The sequence below is a fragment of the Pinus tabuliformis genome, chromosome J (assembly GCF_031772625.1).
Source record: "Pinus tabuliformis cultivar Carrire ecotype Pingquan chromosome J, CPIR1, whole genome shotgun sequence".
NCBI classification, from domain to species: domain Eukaryota; kingdom Viridiplantae; phylum Streptophyta; class Pinopsida; order Pinales; family Pinaceae; genus Pinus; species Pinus tabuliformis.
Window position 1 is genome coordinate 1,081,847,726 of NC_142295.1, and position 21,293 is coordinate 1,081,869,018.

Consider the following 21,293-nt stretch of genomic DNA (forward strand, 5'->3'; position numbering starts at 1 on the left):
AAATGTGTTGATTTCTTTATAAGTAATATGATGAAAATCAGAGGACGATTGAAACGAGATGCTAATGTATCCAAAAAATTCAAATTATTTCTGCACAATCATTAGTTATGATAGAAACTAAAAATATTGTAGTGACAATTTATTAGATCAAAGTCAATGCCTTTAATATAATCATTCTAATGTTTTTATGGAAGTGGAAGTCGACAACAAAATCTTCAGCAACAAACTTTTCACATGGTTGGATTTGTAATTTATTTTGTGAATATTGGCTAACTTTATCAAGAAATATATGACACACAAACAGGCTTGCTTCACAAATAAGTTTTCACTTAAGAGGAGGATTACATGCCTTTAACATTTTCACTTAAAAGGAGGATTAATACCTTTAACATTTTTATCGAAGTGGAGATCGACAATAAAATCTTCATCACCAAACCCTTCACATGGTTGAATTTGTAATTTAGTTTTTGAATATGGACTATTCTTATCAAGAAATATATGACACACAAACAAGCTTGCTTCGCAAACAAGTTTTCACTTAAGAGGAGGATTGCATACTTTTAACATTTTTAAATCAATTGAACGAGAATTAATACCGCAATCAAGACTTTTTACTTTATTTTCCATTATGTTTTTTTTTCCAGGTGATGAATAAATGAATGGAAATACATTTTTATATATGATATTTATAATGGTTTTTATTTAGATGTCACATTGCACGAAGGGATATGTGAATTATATATATCTAGATTTGTTAAATGGATAAGTATAATGATATAAATACTATAGATCAACATTACTCTGAAAACATGGGCACGAAAAATTCTTTCGTCTTATTGAATAAAATAATCCCCTCACAGTACTTATATTTTTATATTAGGAGCACTGTCCAAAGAAATAAGATCTGTTTTTTCTGGAAATAAAACCTAAAAGGTACTCGATTGATTCGTGCAGAACTATCATTTTTCACCTATGCAAGTGTCATTGGAAATACCTAGGCTATGATTTCTTACAGACAGTTAATTCTAAATTCCGCACTAGGCTTCTCAAGATCTTCAAAACAAAAGAGGAGCATTCATGTAGCATGCAAGGAGGGGTGTCACGCCCCTACACCTGCGGTGATCTTCCAACAGCTTGTAGCGAGGTGCGGCACCACCGAGCGCTTTCTTTTTAACAATACTAACACCCGTAGACTACGCCTATTTCAACATGAACATACTTAACTTATGTCTTACAACTGAATAAAGCTTTATCCTTTATACTTTAGTGAAGACCATTCTCAATTATTAACCATGAACAATAAACCAAGAACATCAACAATAATCAAGTACAAAGGGAGGGGCAACTCCCAGAAAGTCTGCCCAACAATGTATTATAACAGCTTTTCTTCAATAGTACAAATACAAGTGATGCTTGACAATCTTGAAGCCAACACTTAGAATAATTTTACAACAAGGCATAAACCAGCCTTCTTACAAATTATGTGCACCTTTACACAAAGTGAAACGCTCACCCGAGCCTCCTAATTCACCTTGCCAAATCCTGCACACAATTGCCTGTCCAATCTCCACCTCTCAACCCGAGTCAAAATTCCATCTCCACACAAGGGAGGAACTACACATAAGACATGTGTATTCCCCTTTTACCCCTGCGCAGCCTTTTTACCCCTTTCGCTGATTTAGAAGTGTGAAGATTGATGTTTCAAATGAGGTGCAGCCTTCCTCATTTATACGCTTGCCATCATGTTACATAACCATGGGCCGACATGTTAAATAACATCATGAAGCTCTCACGTCATATCTTTTAAGATGTCGGCTTGGTATATGTTTATGCTCCATGTTTAATTCTTATAAACCTTCACATATCGTTATAACACATGCGTACAAGTGTGGAATGACACTTAGTCATTTTTCCACATGCTCCATAATGTCGCATGTTTTCGTCGCATTGTGTTGCACATCCACCGCCGCTCGTCGCAAACCCGTCGCACAATCGGTTGTCGCGCGCCCATCGTGCGCCCGTCGTGCGCCCATGCCCGGTGCCCGTCGCACAATCACCCGGAGGCCTTACATTCTCCTCCACCTGAAATCGTTGTCGTCCTCGACAACATACCATCTCGGTAGCTCTCCACCAAGATCATCATTCATCCAGGATGTCGACCTTTCTACACAAGGCAAACATCCTTGCAACATATGTAGAGACTCTTTCTCCACTATGTCTCGGCCTAGTGACCACTGCCACCAAGCTCACCATACCAAAGTATGTATCTCCATAATCCATGCTCAGGTCCATGGAAACTCCATCCATCTCATCTGCAACATGTCACGATGCTTGATGCCAAGCCATCCCTGCATCATCATCATCATTGTAACTTCATCACCTCAAAGTGCCTCTTATCGATCCTCTACATCAAGTCACTCTTCCAAGCCATGCCCATACATGCACTTTGAAAGTATGCATCCCATACTGCATCAAAGTCACCTGACCTCAGCTCCTCAATGCATCAGATCTTCTAAGTCCACTGTACATGAAGTCCCTAAAAGTCACAACAATCTCATGTCATCATGAGCTCCATGAGCCATCTCCAACCAACACCTCAACAAGCATACAATATGCCTCAGCTCCCCATGTAGTAGGAATGCTCCATAGCTGCTCACAACTCCATCCAAGTAATCAACTCTCGATGTGCCCCATTCAGGTCCATGAAGTCCTCTTCATCATCTGCAATGTGCCATCCTCAAGTCCCCATGTCACACTAGCAAGTCCTCCTGCATAACATTCCTGCCCTAGCACTCCTCTTTGGATGTCCCTTGACATCTCTACAAGTGCTTCCACACAGTGTCCTTGCATAGGTTTGCCATGCTCCATATCTTCAAGTCTCCAACCTGATGTCCATGACTAAGTTGGCCATGTAGTCCAACCAAGTACACACATCACAACATATGGCCATCCCATCCAAGTCTTCAACTTTCGGTTTAGTGAACTCGGTCACCCAACCATCTCATCATCATGTCATGAGTCCCTTCATCATAGCTCCTCCACCAAAGTGTCCACCAAGACTACCTCTTGGTCTCGGCCATGAGAAGTCCACCCAAGCATCATCAACCCCAAGAGTGTGCCCTCTAATCTGTCCATGAGTCATGCCGGGCACTTAGCCAATTCTCCATGTGGCTAAAGCATGACCCAATCATCCACAACGATCATCAAGTTCCATCCTTGTTCCGGGTCCTTGCACCTTTCATCACAAGGTCACAAGTAACCCCAACAAGCTTTCCAACAACTGACAATCCTTGCTCTTCCATACAAGGTTCCATCATAGTCATCCATGGTAAGATGTCCTCTTGCCTTGGAAAACTGGCTTTGCCCTTCCCTGCACATGGTCCATCTCCCAAATTCCCAAATGAAACACAAGTATCATCACTTACTTTATCATCATGAGGCTCCTCCATGTGAGTGACCTCATTCATACATGTTGACAAACTGCACGATCCTGGTTCAACTTGATCATCTTCAAGTTCATCCTCCATCGTAGTCATGCCTGCAACATCTTCCTCTATCATGGCTTCCTCTTCCTTGTTGGCACAATCTGCAACTTCACCTTGCTCCATTGCCCAACCGGGTTGAAGAAGCTCTTTCTCAGCTTCAGCCTTCTTCTTCAAGGCTAGGAGATGCCTCTCAAGAGCTAGGCAATCCCACTTCTTTTGGTTCAATTTCTGTCTTATCTTGATCTCCTTGAGTTCTGCTTCAATCAAGTCTACTTCCTTTGCAAGTCGAAGAGCTTCGTCTCTATTCTCATCAGAAATCCCTTCCTTAACCAAGGCACGAAGAGCATCTTTTGTTTCAAACAACCTTTTGCCCCATTCTACAAATCCTTGTTTTACTCCTTCTGACTCTTCATGTAGACTCCCTTCGAATTCTTCGAAGGATGTATAACCAAATTCCTGCAAGATAGACATCTTCACCTGCAACCTGAACCAGCCCTTGTCTCACTTCGTGTGAAACGGTCTCCTTCACCTACAAGTACCCTTGTCACTGTCACGAGCAACCTTTGCTCACCAGCTCCAACCAAGCTCCGATACCAACTGTCATGCCCCTACACCTGCGGTGATCTTCCAACCGCTTGTAGCGAGGTGCGGCACTACCGAGCGCTTTCTTTTTAACAATACTAACACCCGTGGACTACGCCTATTTCAACATGAACATACTTAACTTATGTCTTACAACTGAATAAAGCTTTATCCTTTATACTTTAGTGAAGACCATTCTCAATTATTAACCATGAACAATAAACTGAGAACATCAACAATAATCAAGTACAAAGGGAGGGGCAACTCCCAGAAAGTCTGCCCAACAATGTATTATAACAGCTTTTCTTCAATAGTACAAATACAAGTGATGCTTGACAATCTTCAAGCCAACACTTAGAATAATTTTACAACAAGGCATAAACTAGCCTTCTTACAAATTATGTGCACCTTTGCACAAAGTGAAACACTCACCCGAGCCTCCTAATTCACCTTGCCAAATCCTGCACACAATTGCCTGTCCAATCTCCACCTCTCAACCCGTGTCAAAATTCCATCTCCACACAAGGGAGGAACTACACATAAGACATGTGTATTCCCCTTTTACCCCTGCGCAACCTTTTTACCCCTTTCGCTGATTTAGAAGTGCGAAGATTGATGTTTCAAATGAGGTGCAGCCTTCCTCATTTATACGCTTGCCATCATGTTACATAACCATGGGCCGACATGTTAAATAACATCATGAAGCCCCCACATCATATCTTTTAAGATGTCGGCTTGGTATATGTTTATGCTCCATGTTTAATTCTTATAAACCTTCGCATATCCTTATAACACATGCGTACAAGTGTGGAATGACACTTAGTCATTTTTCCACACGCTCCATAACGTCGCATGTTTTCGTCGCATTGTGTTTCACATCCACCGCCGCTCGTCGCAAATCCGTCGCACAATCGGTTGTCGTGCACCCATCGTGTGCCCGTGCCCGGTGCCCATCGCACAATCACCCGGAGGCCTTACAAGGGGCATCGAAAGCAAAAAAGTGAAAGTGGGTCTATATTTCTTTGCTCCATGATCTTGGTTTCAAAGGCCAATTGGCATCAAGGATGGGCTACATAACACCTCATTTTTCATTGTAGCAGGGGACATAATGAATCATGCTTACTTATTATAGTTAGTGTGTTTAAAAGACATATAAAATTTAGTTGCAACTTACGACGTTTCTTGATGCAAGTGCTAGTTAAAACTATATCATTTTCATTGTGATAGTTATTGTTGCTATTACAACCCATTATGAAGTAGATGTCTAATTCCTTCACATTGAGGTCACTCAATTCACTTGTTCTTGTGCCCAAAGGTGCATTCTAGAGCCCAATATATGTGTAGTTTCTTTTATGGTCAACCTTGAGTGGGAATCTGTCTTTTAAAAATAAAAATAAAATATTCTATAAATAAAAAGACAATGTCAATTATACGAGGAAAATGATTATACAATTAGCTTCAATCAAAAGCATTATAAAACATCAATAATGTCACTCTCAAAAGATGTAGTAAAAATATTTCACTCACACTTTGAAGCATAAATAAATTATTTCAGTGTAGATGATAAGTGACACAATTTTATATGAACTTTAAAGAGGGATAAATTAATTGAAAAAACAAAAAGGAATCTTCATTTTTTATGTCAGTTGTACAATTCTAGATTCTTTAATATATATATATATATATATATATATATATATATATATATATAGCGAGAAAGAGAGAGAAAGAGAGAGAGAGAGAGTTGCAATGGTCACTTTAAATAAAATAGTATTAGCATATAAATAATCCATTCCTTAAAAGCACAATTCTCTCTGCATTTGGCTTTGCCATTGATTGAAATAAATGGATTAAGGAGTTAATCTCTTCAACCTTCTTCAATGCTCTTAAATGGGCCTCTCATTAAACATTCTCTCCTTCAAGAGGAATCCATCAAGCAGATTCCCTATCACCCTTCCTTTTCATTCTTGCAATTGAAGGATTAGGTCAAGCTCTGAAGGTAGTAGTTTCAAAGTATAAGTTGAAGGACATCAAGCTATTTAGATAAGACCTTCCCATTTCTCACGAATAGTTTGTGGATGACATTGTGTGTATGGAGCCCCAATGGTTCAAAAAGCTCGAGTTATTCACAAAGTATTAGAGGATTTCATGACTATCTCAGATATGGATATCAACCATACTAAATCTCATATTTTGTTTGTCAACACTTCTCTTATGCCCGAGATTTTTTTATTTTTTTTTGTTGATAATACTTTTAATATTTAGGTAAATATTAATGTTTAATAAGTAATATTAAATTTTAATAATTTTATTAATAATATTAATAACTCAAAAATATTATTTAAGCTTTAATAAATTTATAATTACGCCGTAAGGCATTCCTTTGAGAATAAATTCCCTCCCATGCCACCTGTGTTGTTGTGCGTTGTTGTTTTGGGTGTTAGACGATAGAAACAACACCTGCCATCGAATTGATTCCTCGGATTTAGAACGGTATTAGTCAGTTATAGAGCTTATATCAACAACTTTTTCACCCAGAGAAGCTGACCAGTGGAAAATAAGATGTTGCCAATAACTTTGCTTATGGCCATTATACCAGTAAGTTGATTCCCTCCTTATTCAACATTATCATTTCATCTTGTTCACTTGAATTGAAAATACATTAAGACATTTTTTTTTGTTAACAGTTGGTAAGGAAATTGTGAATCTGTGCTTGGATCGAATCCGGAAGTTGGTGGACAATTGTACAGTCCTGCAATATTTCCTAATCTTCCATGTAGTGGGAGGCTGTACCGGATCTAGTTTGGGGTCCCTTCTATTGGGGAGCATTTTTTTTTATTATGGAAAAAAATCGAAGTTGGGTTTCACTGTATCCATCTCCACAGGTTTCCATATCTGTAGTTGAACCCTACACCAACATTGTGTCAACACACTCATTTCTATCATGTGGTCGTGTTGTTGGATAATGAGGCCATCTATGACATTTGTCGTCGTTCCCTAGACGTCAAGCGTCCTACATACACTAATCTTAATAGACTTGTATCTCAGGTAAGTTGGGGTTTAGTTTCATTTGAAGTTATGTCTAATGGCTTATGTTATTTGAGTTTTGATGGTTACCTTATGATATTATAGGTCATATCTTCCCTAACTGCCTCCCTATGTTTTGATGGTGCTCTGAACATTGATTTGGTCTAGGGCCCCTTCTGTTCGAGAGGCTTTCTATTGATTATGGAAAAAATTCCAAGTTGGGTTTCATTGTGTATCCATCTCCACTAGTTTCCATATCCGTAGATGAGCCCTACAATAACGTGTTGTCAACACACTCATTGCTAGAGCATACTAATGTGGTTTTTTTGTTGGATAATGAGGACATCTATGATAGTTGTCGTCATTCCCTAGACATCAAGCATCATATATACACTAACCTTAATAGACTTGTATCTCAAGTAAGTTTGGGTTTACTTTCATTCCATCTAATGGCTTCTGTTATTTGGGTTTTGATGGTTACCTTATGATATTGTATGTCATATCTTCCATGACTTCCTCCCTGCATTTTGATGGTGCTCTGAACATTGATGTCACTGAATTCCATACAAACTTGGTGTCGTATCCTCATATTCATGTCATGTTTTCCTCATATGCCCTAGTGATTTTTGTTGAGAAGGCATACCATGAGTAGCTATGAGTGGGTGAGATTACCAACATTTCCTTTGAGCCACCGTCCATGATGGCTAAATGTGGTCCACACCATGAAAAGTACATGAATTGTTTTCTCATGTACCGTGGGGTCATTGTGCCCAAGGATTGAACATGATAGTGGATACCATAGAGACGAATAGGACCATTTAGTTCATGAATTGGTGTCCGATTGGCTTCAAGTGTGGTATCAACTATAAGCCTCCCATTGTGGTTCCTTGTGGGGACCTTGCAAAGGTCTAGAGGGTTGTCTGTATGATTTCCAACTTGACCAATGTAGCAGAGGTATTTAATATATATTGAAACTCAATCCAATCCTAATGGCATGTCATTCATAATCCTAAGTATTTTCAGTATACAAAAGATCTATTTTCGTAAATTTGATCAGAGTTCTCATCTAGAGTAATTGTATCTACGAATTGGGATATGAGCATTAAGAGAGCAGTCATAGCCCTAATTTTCCTATGAGAGTTTAAGGAGCATATATTTTGTAAAGGATCCTATGATAATTAATAATTAATATTTACTTTTTCCAGTAAAATGAGAATTCAGAGTTCATTTGTTGCTAGATTTTGTAGTTCCATGTCTATGTTTTGAATGTGAAATTTCTTGTCTAAGCAAGCTAAGTTTAAGATAAGTTCATCCATCACACCAATTGTGTGTGAATGTGAAATACACGTTGTGATTTAACCTGATTAATTATATATACACACACTGAAATTTAGTCTATAAAAATGAAAGGTGGTTAAAATGAGTATTTGGTCATAAGACAACTAGAAGAGAAACAATATGATGCAATAACAAGGGAAATAATTTTCTCAATGCTCCAATTGAGTTTTTAATCATTTTCACATTGGAAAATACTCGACATGTCTCTATGGTTGTTATGCCTCTTTCACCAAGGCCACTGGATGAAAATTCCATTGGGCGTATCTGTTCAAGTTAATATTGCTAGATGGAATTATGTTTCCATTCTAGATCTCGATAAAAGTTTTCTAATATATGCTATCAATAATGTGTGGAGGGTTGAAAGGAAATCACTGATATTATATGAGTTATTTGAACTGTAGTTATCAAGATCCATTGCGAGATGATGAATTCAATTAGAAAAATACTTTTTCTCATGGAGGTAAGTGAAAATCCCAAAAATGTCTTTTAATACAATCACTGGCACTCACTAATGGTAGATGTAATTGGTATTGTTTTTATTCCTTTTTTTTTGTAGAATTTGGAGGTGGTAGGGCAAGATATTGTGTCATTCAAAGAGGTATATTCAAGATTAGAGGTTGGGTTATATCAATAGGCTTTTCAAAAGTGTCCTAACTGAAAAATCTTTAAGTATTCAGGCCTAATATCATGTATTTGAAATTGGCTTTGAATGAAATTCCTTTGCATTATAGTTTCCATTATGATGCTTGGAATCAAGTGATGTTAGGACTATGTTGCTTTATATTTTTTAAATCATACTTGGCTCCGTGTGAAGTGTTGTGTCACTTTTATTTTGATTTCAGATTGGGGATTTGGTAGAGGAATGAGTCTTGCATGGGAAAGTGGAAAAGATTGAGAGAAATATGTGACAGATGATAATTGATGCTTGAGATCTTGATTTGGATGCAAGTTTTGGGTTCCCCTCTAGTTAATTTAACGAAAAGTTTGATTTCAAAAGTCAATATGTTCTTCAATTTCAAATTCTAAATGAACGTGTTAATATTTTGTACAACAGAAACATGAACAAAGTTAGTGTTTAAGCCTAATATGTATTTGAAATTGGCAACTGGATTTGAATGGAATTCCTTTGCACTATAGTTTCCATTATGATGCTTGGACTCAAGTGATGTTAGAATTATGTTGCTTTATATTTTTAAAATCATACTTGGCTCCATGTGAAGTGTTGTGTGACTTTTATTTTGATTTCAGATTGGGGATTTTGTAGAGGTATGAGTGATGCATAGAAAAGTGGAAAAGATTCAAAGAAAGATGTGGCAGATGATAATCGAGGCTTGAGTTCTTTCTTTGGATGAAAGTATTGGTTTCCTATCTAGTCACTTTAACGAAAAGTTTGATTTTAGAAGTCAATATGTTCTTGAATTTCAAATTCTGAATTAATGTGTTAATCTTGTGTGAAACATAAACATGAACAAAGTCAGTGTTCAAGCCTAATATCCTATATTTGAAACTGGATTTGAATGTGTTGGCTTTGTGGGGCCTGACTGAGGTTCAGGATTAGTTAGCCAAACAAATCCCTACACTATTGGCCCTTTTGACATCAGCCCATAGAGCACAGACCGAAGTCTCACCATAAGCAGTATGGGGGGATGCTGGAACCAAGTTTCTGCACCCTAAGATGGTCATGATGTTAGTTTATACCCTCTGGCCCTACTTTCGCGTAGGTCGCTAAGTCTTAGGGTTCTGTTAGTCTACCATTTATTCCATCCTTCAGTACCTCCGCGATGGTGTACGATTGACCTTCGTGCAGCCTCAACCTATGGTCTAGGTACTTTCGCACACCTATGACACTGTATTGTATAGGGTCCCAAGTTATCTCAAGTGTTTTACTTATCTTATTAATTAATCATAGTTAGTGCCGCATAAACTGATATCCTTAATTGCATTCAATTAACCAATACAATCACATATATTCACGCATCACATGAACATTGTAAATTAAACCCAAAACGCAATATAATCAGATGCATTAACAATAACTTAATACAAATAATTTTCAGAATACTTCTCTTTATTGATATCTTCCAGTTTAATACAGACTATGTCCACCTTGGGCACACAACTGCAAGGGTCTGCGCACTCAGCTGTGGACTTCCACCTTAGGCCTCTACACACTCAACTGCAGAGCCTCTACCTATGCCAAGACCCGAAACACTTAGACTTATCTACCAAAACTCCAATGCTTCAATCTTTGCTACTTAGAGCTTACTTACTTAGCTCCTTTTTATACAATCCCATGGTTCGCGGACCATGGGTGGATCTTTACAGCTGACTTGACACTTCACAAAATAAAGGTGGACAACCTTTTATGACTCTTGACACCTTCGCGCTCCGTGACCACAAAATGCGGAGACTTTACAACTTTATTACAAAATTATCCCAAAATTGCTCTTGGGGGAACTTGTTCCCAACAGGCCCCCAAAAAAAACATGGTGACTCATCCTCGAGTCACTCCGTAGGCGCGGAGATCTTAGCGTGAAGACCTCCCAACTCAACCTGTATGCTGGCAACCTCGGCAATGCACTGTGCGGCCACTTGCTTCACTTCTTCAACCAACTGCTATGTCGCCGGTCCTGAATTGTCAGCCTGAAGCTTTTGTTGAGTCACTTGTAGATTAGCAATCTTTCCTTCAATAGAGGGTATGACTGAATAAGCCTCATCCAACCAGGGCTTCAAGCATGCCTTCAACATTGCCTCGTTGTGGTGTGCTGCATCTACTGTTCTTTTAATGTGTTGGCCTCCTACATCTTCGCCAATCTCTGTGTGAGAGTGACGGTGTGTGTTGTACCTTTTACTTCGTCATAGCATTGTTGTATTTCTCATGCCTCTGTCTCAAGCCATTGTACATTAGGATCCTCTTGCAAGCTCGTTAGGACCTCGAACGATTGTTTAAAAAGCTGTGTGCAGTCTGCTACTGCACTATCTACCACTGTTATCGCCTCTGTGATAGTCATTGTGCACTACTCCTTTACTTCCAGTGGAGTTGAAGGTTGGGCCTTCAACTGTAAATCTGCAATCTATAGGTTCAGCTCCAGTTCCAACATCCCCCCATATTGCTTCGGGTGAGACTTCAGTCCGCGCTCCTTGGGCTGATCCCAAAAGGGCCAGTAGTGTAGGGATTTGTTTGGCTAACTAACGTTGAACCTAGGTCAGGCCCCACAAAGCCTTAGGGCTCTGTCAGTCTACCCTTTATTTTGTCCTTCAATACCTCCACGAAGGTGTACGATTGACCTTCGTGCAGCCTCAACCCGTGGTCCAGGTACTTTCGCACAGCTATGACAATGTATTGTATAGGGTCCTGTTGTGCTATACAACAACCACCCCATTTCAAACTTTTCTTCATTTTATGCTAAGATGCTAAATAAGAAATAGGGTCCCTTTAGTTTGTCAAAAAGCAATAAAACTTTACATAGAAATGAATTTCTTTTTTTTCTTTTTAAATAAAAAAGTGCTTCAAAAAACCCTCTAAAGAAGAAAATATCACAAATCGCATTCACTTTAAGCTAAGGAACATTCAATCCAAATATTCATGTTGCGATGTGAAGTTACTGCAAAAAATCTTAAATATAGAAGATTCTTATAATAATCCATTAACAAACTTTGCGATGTGATATCAATTCTCGCATTTCGCATATCGCGATTCTAAATGACATGTTTTAACATTCTGTTGAAACACGACACGATATTGTTCTTTCATTTCGCATATCGTCGAAAACTAAAAGAAGTTAGCCCAGAAAACTTGTGATGTGATATACAGCGATCGCATATCACAATCCCAGCCGAAGAAAGTGATACTTACCTCAAGGATGCACGATGCGATGTTAAAATATAATAAAGTGGTTCAATAATAATAAAGAGAAAATGTGACTCAGGCGAGTTAAATGAAGAATTATCCAACTCCATATGTCAAGTCATCACTTATCGCAATCGCGGAGATTTGAAAGACTATGAGAACATGATGCTTATAACTTCCAACTTGCGATATGCGATCGCTCTTTACATATTAAAATAATATATCAAAATCGCTCATCGTAAAACTAGAAAGTTTATGGCACACATTCTCATAAAACCTTTACAAACCTGCGTTACGATCTATTTATCGAGCATTAAAGATTCATGTCGCTAGGTTATGACAAAGCATTAAAAAATAGTTATGACCACGGTCCTTTGAAGATTTCGTCCTTCGCATTAATATCAAGTTATAATACGAAATCTTTCGCATCAAATGCGCCTGTTCCTATTTTCATCTGTACTTCTTTCAATACTATCTTTACAAAGCATTTAGTTGCTCCGAAAGTTTCAGCCTATTACTATCTTCTGTTTCATTTTCGCAATTTGAATATGGAAGTATGTAGCCAGCTAAAATGTCAAAGAAAGCCCGAAAGATGAAAGCTTCCCCTGCAGTAGCAGAAGGACCGGAAAAAGTTGTGTTGATCTCAGATACGACATGCCAAGACTGTGGGAAAATTTCATGGGAAGGCATATATGATATGTGGGAAAAGGAAAAGCCTAACGTAATTGAAGGACATGCAACAGCGGATGGACCTGCAGAGTCTGAGAACACACTTGGTGATTTAGCCGACTCTTTTCTTCATAGAATAGCGGCCTGACCAAATATTGTTCCATATAATGACATGGTAAAATGGGTAGTTGAGAGCATCAATATAACGGACAGGATGCCATTCATAGCCGATGGAAGAATGTTTGGATCCTTCAAGCCTAAAGACTTGAAGAAAATGTATCAAAACCAGCACGTTGATAGATCAAGCAGTGAATTCCAGGTTGGAATTCGAAGATGCAGATGACAAAATTATAGATTACATCTCTTGGCAGAACACAGGAAAGGGAAGGGCTACTAAATCACCAGTAACTGAAGAATCTCACAAAGAGATATTATTTTCAGAATGGGAGACACAGCTGATCAAAGTAGAAAGAGAAACTTCTAGGGCTAGGGCAGTGAGGAATAATATCATTGAACTGATAAATGATAACTTACACAATGCCAATTTAATTTTTGAGTGTTCCCCAGAAAACCTTCCAAAAGCAAAAGTGTTGGAAAAACAATGGAAGAAAGATTTGAATACCAGGGAGGAGCAAATCAAAAAATTAAAAAGTCTCAATTGGGATGCACATTGGTTCTACTTGGTCAAACCACATAGCCAACAAATGACAATCAAATGTCTTGCTGATGCAGCCGAGCACATGATGCCAGAACTCTCGGATGTAGTGTACACAGGTCAGTTGCATGCTAGGATGAGTCATCCACCAGAAGTCCAAACTATGCTCGAGATTTGTCAGTTGAAGCCACAGGAGGAATGACAAATGCAATGCATCTTAGCAAAAGTTATTGCAATTCTATTTTGAAACATGAAACCCCATATTTTGGGAAAGGCTGTTCCAACCACTTTAAGCACTTTTTACAAACAATTGGTTTTATTTTTACTATAAAGACCCTTTCATGTCATTTTAGAAAGGGTCTGAAAATTGTATTAAAATAGATTTAAGAAGATAGCACTTTTGCACTTCTGGAGTTATTTTTGTAGAAGACAAGGATCAAGGTTCAAGCTTGTTATAAAGGAGATTTCAAGAGGACTTGCATTTCTGTATCTTTTTGGAGTTTTTGGAAATAAGAAGAACGAACCAAACTTTTATTCTCGTAGAAGGATTCAAATACATATTTTACTTTTATCAAATGTATTTTTGTTACATGTTATGCAAATACATAGTCTTTTGATTCGACATTGTTGTTATATGTGAATGTTCATATAGTTCTGCATTACATCACTTTTGAGTACGTTAGAATTGATATTCTATAAACACATATGCTGACAATTAATGTTATTATATGATTTGATATTTTTTATATCACTTTGTGATCATCATTCATGCTTAACTTTTTGTAGTCAAGTGATTTATCTTTATTAACATTCGATTACCAGAAATCATTATAAATCACATTGATATTGTATTATGCAGGTTATTTATATATAGATTTATTTGTATATTTTAATAATTTTGCAACTCAAACCATCTATCATCTCATTATATACTTAAAACACTCATTCATCAAAACACATTTGATTAGGAAACTGGTCCCATATTATTCAGTCGGAGCCACCATCCCAAACAGAAAAGGAACTGCATTAAGGGCCAGATCGAGTGGTTATCCCCAATGTTGGTGCAATGATTTTAGAGGCATCAACATTTTTGGCGCTAGAAGGAGGGCTTGAGTATGAATGGCGAGTAAATATAAATATATAGGCCATTCTAAGAGTAAAACTCCCTCACCATCACCTCCAACTTCTCTTTTGCATTCCAAATCTCCTATTTTTAAGTGAGAGGTTGAAAATAAAAATACAAAACCCATTGCTGAAATCCTAAACAAGCCAGATAGTCCTTCTTCTGAAAACCCTGAAGTACAATCTTTGATCCACAAATTGCAGGGGATTTCAATATCTCAAGAAGAGTCTGAGTTATCCCAAGACAGTGTCACTTCTCAATATATTCCATCACAACCGCTAACTAGAGCAAAGATTGAAAAACTTGGAATCCCACTAGTTGAATTCCCTTTACCGAGACCAAAAAGGGCTAGGAAGACACCATCAGAATCTGACTGCGAGATTATATCATCATCATAATCTATTCCATCCATACCATAGCAAGATCACACACCCACTCCTCAACTCCAGATTGTGATTCACACAGGTACATGAGCGTCACTATCCTCTACCCAGTCACTTTCAACCGCTTCTTCACCGTCTTCTACTAATAGCTCAATAATGGCACATAATCAACCTCAACCAAGGCCATGGACCAACCCAGGAGCTGTTAGAATGCCTGCACCTTTGACCCAATTGCCATCACATCCAGAAAAATGGTTACCTAAATTCAATCCTGATAATGGCCTGTTAGCGGAAGAACATATAAATAATTTCATGTTGTCCATTAATTTGAATGGAGTAACAGAAGATGATGCAGTTGTAAGGTCATTCCCATATACATTATAAGGAGGAGCTAGATCATGGTACTTCTCATTACCATCAGGCTCGATTAATAGCTGGGACGCTTTTCAAGAGCAATTTTTAACTAAATTTGGAGATGATAGGTCTACAACAACTTTGATAAACGACCTCTCCAATTTGAAAGCCGAACCCAAAGAACCCATAAAGGATTTCAACTCAATTTTCAATAAGTTATTGAATAAAACACCTATGACATCTAAGCCTAGTGAAGAGGTTTGAAATGAATGGTACATTTTTGCTCTACCTTCAAACACATCCATCTTTGTTGATAGAGCTGCCAAACCGACGTTAGCAGAAAATATGAAAGAAGCAATAGTTGTTGAAAAATGTATCTTGGCCTTAGAAAATAAAAATGCATTAGAGGAAAGAAAGTCCAAGAAAGTAACTTTTAGAGATGAGTCAAAAAAGAAAGTAACCAAATATCCATATGACATGGAAGGCCTGCAAAAAGTTCTTAAAACTATGTCTAATGAAATGGTAGAAATTAAAAAGCAGGTAGTTGAAACTTCATCAAAAAACCATTTAGGAATTTTAAAAGAAATCAACCAACTGATCCTAAACCACCAAATGCTATATCAAATGCTGAATCTGATTTAGATGATGATGAAGAAGAAGATACAGCTTTATCAGCTGAAGAAATAGAGGAAGAAGATATAGTTGAATGTCATGGAATGTGGGACTTTATTTTACCCAACTCTGATAATGAAAGTGAACAGGAAGCCTTACCAGTAAACACTAGAAGTAAGAGTATTATAGAACCTAATTAGTCAACTCAAAAGAAGAAAAACTCAAATCCTATCACTAAAGAGAAAGATCCCACGAATAAAACTCCCATTGCATCTCCTCAAACAAAACCATCTTCATCCAATCCTTCATCATCATCAAAAACTCTAGTAGTTTCAGATTCCATGGATTATAACATAGTTTAAGATATGAAGAAGACTCGAGAAAACATTTCTCTGCATGAAATTAGCAAGCTCAAACATCAACAAAAGTTGTTGCTTAAGGAATTAAATGCAGTACCTTCTTGTCCTCTTCCAACTAGTGTATTATCCAAGGCTGCCAGAGGATTAGGTAAGCCACCATCTGATAAGGTGGATGCTACCGATGCCATTTTAATGGGAGATAGATCAAATTCTCATACTCCTTTTCTTTTGACTTATGAGATCTACAATAGAAACTTGCATAACTTCTTGATTGATTCAGGGGCTTCATCAAATATAATGGCTGCATCAGTTTGCTCCAAATTAAATATTGAACCCCAGAAGTCTGAAGTTCATATTGTTCAGTTAGATCGGACTAAGGTTCAAGTTTTAGGGTAAATAAATTTAGTTACTATTAGACTATCTGTTGATCCAAGGGTCGTTCAAATAATTGATATATTAATTGTTGACATCCCTGAATTTTATGGTTTAATTCTTAGCAGAGATTGGTCTGAGAAGCTTCACAGTTATATTTCAACTAACTAGTCTCACATGTGGCTTCCTTATAATGGGAAGCCAAATCAAATTAGAATCGACCGTGAAAAGCATATCACTCACACAGTAACTGAATTTGAAGAAGAAAATGAACCAGTAGCCTTCAATAATAATATTCTTGGAAAATATTCAGCTGGATCATTTTTTGGGAACTTCAATGCTCAACAATCACCTTTCTCAACTAGTAATGTCACCTCACAAGTTGAAAAATTTTCACAGACCGATACTTCTAAGTGTGTTAATATTGTAGATAAAATTGTAGATAAACATGTAAATAAGCCTTTATTTTGGTCTTTGTATTTCGATGGATCTAAATCCAATGACGGTGCAGGAGCAGGATGTATTTTAGTCAGTCCTAAAGGAGAAAAAACTATTTTATCATGTAGCTTATAATTTTAGTGTACCAATAATACTACAGAATATGAAGCCTTGATACAAGGTCTTTATAAAGCAATAAGTCTTGATGTGAAATATCTGAAAGTGTTTGGTGATTCTGAAATAGTGATAAAACAAGTAAGAAATACTATTCATTGTCTTTCAGGAAACCTCAAACATTATCAATCACTTGCTCAAGATCTTATTTCTCATTTTCTGGCATTTGATATCTCTCCTATTCCTAGATCACAGAATGCAGCAGCAGATCTCCTGGCTAATGTAGCTTCTAATCTCCTTCCATCTGAGGATTATAGTCCAGATAGATTTTCTATTGAGTTAATTTTTAGACCATCTATCCAAGATAATGTCACCAATTGGCGTGTATTCAATCATGATGAGGATATCTTAAATTTCTTGACATCTGAAGGATCTTATGACAACCAAATCATCGATGAAAGCGATCATGATCTTCAATTAAAGTAGAAACTCAATGAAAATCCATTCCTAAATTCGTGGTTAAACTGGAAGATCTTTATGATATCGAGGATAGGTTCAGAAAGGTTACTAATTCAAAGCTTCAAAGTTCCACTTTAAGGTTAGAATTAGTAAATCTTGGTACCGATGCCAAACCACAAAATGTCAATTTAGGACTTGGACTTTCACCTGATGAAAGATTTTCTTTCATCCAATTACTAAAAAAGTACAAGAATGTTTTCGCTTGGAATTATGAGGATCTGAAGACTTATGATACCTCTATTATTCAACATACAATCCCAATGATTTCTGATGAGAAACCTGTACAGCAAAAATTAAGGAAAATTCACCCTAATCTTGAAAGTCAAATCAAATCAGAGTTGAATAAACTCCTTAAAGCCAAAATAATTTTTCCTATCAGACATTCGAAATGGGTCTCAAATTTGGTACCTGTCAGGAAAAAGAATGGCGATATTAGGATTTGCATAGATTTTAGAAATCTCAACAAAGCATGCCAAAAAGATAATTTCCCATTACCAACAATGGATCAGATACTTCAATCAGTAGCTGGCTCAGAATTAATGTCTTTTCTTGATGATTTTTCAGGATATAATCAGATCTTGGTTCATCCAGATGATAGATTAAAGATTACATTTAGAACCAAATGGGAACATATGCCTTTTGGATTGATAAACGCAGGAGCTATTTTCCAACGAGCCATGGACATAGCTTTCAAAGGTTTGATCAACAAAACGTTCATTGTTTACTTGGATGACATAACTATCTATTCTAAAAAAAAATTCAACCATTTGCATGATTTAAAACAAATCTTTGAACGTTGCAAACAGTATGGGATCTCCTTAAATCCTAAAAAATAATTTTTTGCTCTAAATGAAGGTAAACTCTTAGGGTTTATTGTATCAAAAAATGGCATATATATTGATCATGATAAGATAAAGGAGATTCCTGATATCCCTTTACCACATAATAAAAAATCTATGCAATCATTCTTGGGATAGATAAATTTTGTAAAAAGATTTGTTCCTTATTTTTCTCACATTGTTCTACCCTTGCAATCCATGATTAAGAAAAATTCAGTCTTCAAATGGGGGCATAACGAAAAAGAAGCTTTTGACTCAATCAAACAAGCAATCATTAATGCTCCCACATTGAATACTCCAAATTTTTCTAGTCATTTTATTTTGTATACTTTGGCCACTCAATCAACTTATGTTGTTATTTTAACAAAAATCAATGATCAACAGGTGGAGGCACCCATATCTTTCTTTAGTTCCAATTTACAAGGTGTTGAGCTTAATTTTTCAGAAGTCGAAAAACAAGCCTTCGCTGTATTTAAATCTGTTAAACATTTTAGACCTTTCCTCCTGAAAACACATACAAAAGTGATAGTCCCATTCTCTACAGTGAGGCAATTGCTAATTCAAAGAGAAGTAGGAGAGAAAAGAGCTAACTGGGTAACAAATTTACAAGAATATGATATTGATATTAAACCAACAAAAATTGTTAGAGGACAAGGTTTTTGCAGGTTGCTAGCAGGAGCTTCCAATATACCAGATTATGAAGATTCATGTAGTACTGCACAACTAAATGAGGTAAGTATGATTGATTATGAATCTGAATATGCTGATCTTCTTTTTTACTTGAAAAATGGATATGCCCCCCCTGATTTCAGCTACAAAAACAAATGTGTCCTAAGGTTAAAAGCCAAACACTATGAAATCATTGATGATGTGTTATTCAGAAGAAACTATGATTATGTCCTGTTAAGATAATTGAAAGATATGAAGCGCAAACGGTTTTACAGGAACTTCATGATCGCCGAGCTGGCGGACACTTTGGAGGAGACACTACAACACACAAAATACTGCATGCCAGGTATTATTGGCCGACTTTGTTCGAAGATACACATGACTATGTGAGGAAATGTAAGATATGCCAAACTGCTAGTGGGAGACAAAGGAAACCAACCTTTCCTTTACAACCAGTTAACATCGAGCGAACATTTGAACATTGGGGGCTTGATATTATAGGAGAGATTATTCCTCATTCTTCCAAGCAGCACAGATACATCCTTACAGCCACGTACTACTTCACTAAGTGGGTAGAAGCAGTTCCACTAAAGGTAGCAAATGCTGATGCGATTATTGAATTTATTGATCATTTCATCATCACTAGGTTTGGTTTACCTAATGTGCTCATCTTTGACAATGCATCTTATTTTTTTGGAAATAGTATAGTTGAATTTGCTCTTAAGAGAGGTTTTAAGTTAAAATACTCTGCAAATTACTATCCCTAAGGAAATGGCTTAGCAGAGTCAACTAACAAAAATCTCATAAGGATAATTAAGAGAATTGTTGATCAAAGTGAAAAGAATTGGCATAAATCCTTAATATTCACACCATGGGTAGATTTATAACTCAGAAGGCCTCAATAGGTACTTCTCCTTTTAATTTAGTGTATGGGAAAGAAGTTGTCATTCCACCAAATCTAGCCCTCCCATCACTAGCCCTAGTACAATTCATTGAAGAAACTCCTTCTTCCTCTATTCAATTAAGGTTTGATCAAATTCTTAAATTAGATGAGGAAAGAGAAAAAGCCAAGATTACTCATGTTAAACATCAGCAAGTCATTAAATCCTCTTTTGATGCAAGTTCAACCGGCTCAAAAACATTACATATTGGAGATCTCGTTTTGAAATGGGACAAAGCACATGAAGAAAAAGGTAAGCATACCAAATTTCAGAAGATGTGGCTTGGACCATTTCAGATCGTTGAAAAGATAGGCTTATCAACATTTTTACTGCAAGACTTAACAGGAAAGAGAGATTCTCTTCCTGTGAATGGGATTATCTTAAAAAAATTCTTTCCCTGAGGAGGTAACCCCTTCTTATCTGTACATATTTTTTATGCAAATTTTAGATTTCTTTCAGAAATAATGTTGTAAATAGTATACCATTGGCTTTCTACTATTGAATCTCTTTGAAAACATGTTGTGAATATCCACTTTTGAAAAATACAAACTTTCAAGGAAATGTTTACAGTTTTGGGAAATTAGAAAAACATCATAAAACTCTGAGATGTTCTTTGGAATTGCGAAATCTTTCGAACCAAGAAAGCATAGTGAATCATTTTAAGTTTTATCAGTTACGAAAGGTTTTTTTTTTTTTTGAAAAAGTAAAGACTTTATGCAACTAAGCATCTACATCTCTATAATTGTCATCCAATAACTCTTAAGGAGTCAAAGATTCACCCCATCCACTAGGTTTATGATTTTTTAGAGTCTAATTCTAAAATATATTTGATTTAAAAGATAAGAGGTCTCATTATGAACCTGCTTGCCATGATCATAGGGAACTAATCAAACTGACATTACCAATACTGCATACCAAAATAGAGTAATGGCTTATAATCATAAGACAAGGGGTCTCATTACGA

At 36.8% G+C, this 21,293-nt stretch overlaps 1 pseudogene; it reads left to right on the forward strand.

Moving 5' to 3' along the window:
- The first annotated feature begins 6,170 nt into the window (after positions 1–6,170).
- Positions 6,171–21,293, forward strand: part of LOC149230739 (tubulin alpha-1 chain-like) — an 84,692-nt pseudogene continuing 69,569 nt past the window's right edge.